General features: G+C 35.1%; 1 pseudogene; it reads left to right on the plus strand.

Annotated features, from left to right (window-relative positions):
• The first annotated feature begins 411 nt into the window (after positions 1–411).
• Positions 412–1,307, plus strand: LOC104658094 (annotated as a pseudogene).
• Positions 1,308–3,791: the final 2,484 nt, after the last annotated feature.

Consider the following 3,791-nt stretch of genomic DNA (forward strand, 5'->3'; position numbering starts at 1 on the left):
TGGCTCGTGCCTGTAATCCCAGCACTTTGGGAGGTTGAAGCGGGCGGATCACCTGAGGTCAAGAGTTTGAGACCAGCCTGGTCAACATGGTGAAACCCAACTCTACTAAAAATACAAAAAATTAGCCGGGCATGGTGGTGTGTGCTTGCAATCCCAGCTACTCGGGAGGCTGAGGCAGGAGAATCACTTAAACCAGGAGGCAGAGGCTGCAGTGAGCTGAGATCATGCCACTGCACTCCAGCCTAGGTGACAAAGGGAAATTCCATCTCAATAAATAAATAAATAAAACAAATAAAAATTTTAAAAAAGAGTTTTCTCATGTGGTGCATAGGATCTGAAACCCACACACAGAGATCTAGGGAGCTAACGTTGCATCTTGGTTATAGAGGCGACAATTTTGATTCCTCAGTGATGGTGACATCCAGGAGCGGTATGGTCCAAAAAACCTGGGAACTGGCCAACAACATGCAAGAAGCTCAGAGTATCCATGAAAACTACAAATATGACAAGAAGCAGCAGCAAGAAATCTTGGCAGCAAAGGCCTGGGTTACCAATCACCATTACTTTAAAGTACTGTAAAATCTCAGCATTGGCTCTACTGAAGATGGTGATGCATGCCAGATCGGGGGCAACTTGGAAGTGATGGGTTTGATGCCAGGAAAGGAGCCACGATTATTATAGGCAGTTTTATTTTGCCTGTGGAGGACACTGAAACCCTAGAAAATTCTCAGGCTGCTGCATATGAGTACGTGGCCACATACATAGAAAATGCCAAAAAGGTTGGCCAACTTAAAAATGCGATCGGATGGTATTATAGGCACCCTGGCCATGGCTGCTGCCTTTCTGGCATCATGTTAGTACTCGGCTGCTCAATAAGCGGTTCCAGGAACCATTTACAGCAGTGGTGATTGATCCAACAAGAACAATATCTGCAGGGAAAGTGAATCTTGATACCTTTAGGACATACCCAAAGGGCTACAAACCTCCTGATGAAGGACCTTCTGAATACCGGACTATCCCGCTTAATAAAATAGAAGACTTTGGTGTACACTGCAGACAATATTATGCCTCAGAAGTCTTGTATTTCAAATTCTCTTTGGGTTGCAAATTGCTTCAGTTTCTGTGGAATAAATATTGGGTGGGTACACTGAGTTTCATTGTTGGGTTTAGAAACACATGATCAAAAATCAGAAGACAAACGTGCCAAAGCCAACAGAGACAGCAAGAAAACTATAATAGAAGCTATCCATGGATTGACGTGTCAAGTTATTAAGGATAAACTGTTTGATCAGAGTAACATCTCTTAAACAGTCACTGAGAAGTGCTTTTCCCAAAAGACAATATGATAAAAATACTCAGGTAACACTTTAAAACTAGTTACTCAATATCGGATTAAAAGTATAAGGTGCTCTGACCTGTCTTGAATACTAACATCCTGTAATAAAACTCTTTAAACATTTTTTTTAAATAGCCTTTTTTTTTTTTTGGCTTCTCTTTTTTTTTGCACAAATTCGTTGGTCTACATTAGCTACCTTTTGACTTAGGTTTTTCCCCTCTAATTTCCCCTTTTCTGAAAACTAGAGAAAACTAGAGAAACAAGACTTCATTATCAAATACTCTTGTCAAGGTTATATCTGAGCATTGAAATTACTGACCACATTTATTCTCATAATTTTTCAGAACCCTATAACTTTTGAGGAGGGTTTTTATATTAGTCCTGACTTCTAATTTTAAAATATTGGATAGCTAGTGAGTTTTAATAACAAAGCAAATACTGAATTAAGCTTTAGATAAATGGATTTCATAGAAATCAAATACTTATCTGTGTAGAGCTTGTATCATATTTGCTTTTGATAGAAAATTTAAATCAATATTTATTGCATTTAGGTTTAGCTAATCTTCATTTTGAAAGCCAAATAATCAAAAATAAAAACAGCTGACGAAAGCTCATTTTACTTAAAGAAAGTGTGGTGAGTATAAAATGGTTTTAAACATCTTTCAGTAAATAGAATGCAAAATTATAAGTTTTTATGTGTAAATGTATAAGAAAAATTTTATCTGAAACACTTAAATATTACTACAAATTTTATTCAAATACTTGATTGATATCTATGTAATTGTTGAAGTACAATTGACAGTTGTGCAGCTCTGCTGATTTCTTTTCTATGAAATGTATCTCAGATTTTGGCATTCTCTCTCTCTCTTTTTATTTACTGGTAATCTTGTAAATGGTAAACTTGAATATGGGTAGTTGGGAAACCCTTGGTTTTCTAGAAGGTATCTAATTAGGGGAACACAAGGGTTGAATCAAATCTCTTGGAATTCTTCTGAATGTTAAATCACAGTAATGTGTACTGTGTTGCAACATAGACTAGTTATAGTCTATATTCTTTTCAGAAGTATAATCTTGTATTCAGTGTTTCCCAGTGTTTCTAACAAAAGCTAAACTGAAAGAAATAATGTTGATGCAAGATCACTTGGAAGATATACAGTGCATCTATTATTTTAGATAAGAGTATACTCCTGAATTTAGCCAGGGCATCCAAAACATGATAGCCCACTTGTAGGATGGCATTTCCCCAAGTGGATGTTGGTAAGAAACATGGGACTAAGGAGAAGACACTATGACAAATTTCTGAAGTCCTTTGTTCCGCTTATTATAAGGATGTGGTATGAATAGATGACACTGTTTAATGCATGATACTATACAATGTCCTTTTAATGAGTATCCTTGAAGAAATTTATTTCTCATTCTACTATCATGAACATCTGCCCTTCTCCGAGTATTTGGCTTTGCTTTTGTTTAAAAACATTGATAACCCAATCATATGATCAACCAAACTCTTCATTTTGTTTGAAGTCAGTTCATAGCCAACTTTTAGTAATTGCATTGGATAATGACATATATTTTATAAGGTTCTCATTTTTAACTTTTGTTTTTTTTTCTTTGATTAATCTTTTTATTATAATTTATTTTATTTTGCTTTATCTTGTATATATTTTAAGTTTCTTTTAAGCTATTTTGGATCAATGTCCAATATACATAATTTGGGGCAGAATGAGAGAGAGAAGAAGAAAGAAGAGAAAGGAAGGGAAAGGAAGAAAAGGGAGAGTGAGAGAATTATGTTCTGTATTTCTCCATCGTAAGTTATAGGCTCCATCATAAGTTAGACAAAGGGGATAGTAGAAACAGAAATGGCGATTTCTCCTTCAGTTTACAACAACGTATTTTTTTCTGTGAAAATGTAAGAAATTTCTGTAAATTTGTTAAATGATATTCACATTAACTTTAAAGAAAGCTGTTGGACTGGATCAAAATAGATAAATTTCAAATCAAAACAAAAATTGGAGGTTTTCAGAAGTCAATAAACAGGTTTTTATCTTTTTTTTTGGTTTAATTTTTTTTTTTTTTTGTAGATACATGAGCTCACTATGTTGTTCAGGCTGGTCTTAAACTCCTGGCCTCAAGAGATCCTCTTGCCCTGGCCTCCCAAAGTGATGGGATTATATGTATGAGCCCTTGCACCCAGCTTATCATAGGTTTTCACTAGGTAGCTTACTAGTTTATTTAACTAATAGCCTGGGCAGGCTAGTTTTGGGAATTAAAATTGGATATTAATTATATCAATTCAAAAAGTATGCACTTAAGCAAAATCTGGATTTTTTCCATCACAAAGTTTATTTTCTCAAACTGTCCATGGTTTTGATTCTAAAGGAAACTGAATGAAGAAGTTTGTCATTGAAATCTATTACCTTACTGGCAAATCTCTTAAAGTAATTCTTGAAGTATG

Source organism: Rhinopithecus roxellana, chromosome 4, assembly GCF_007565055.1.
Source record: "Rhinopithecus roxellana isolate Shanxi Qingling chromosome 4, ASM756505v1, whole genome shotgun sequence".
Classification (NCBI taxonomy): Eukaryota; Metazoa; Chordata; class Mammalia; order Primates; family Cercopithecidae; genus Rhinopithecus; species Rhinopithecus roxellana.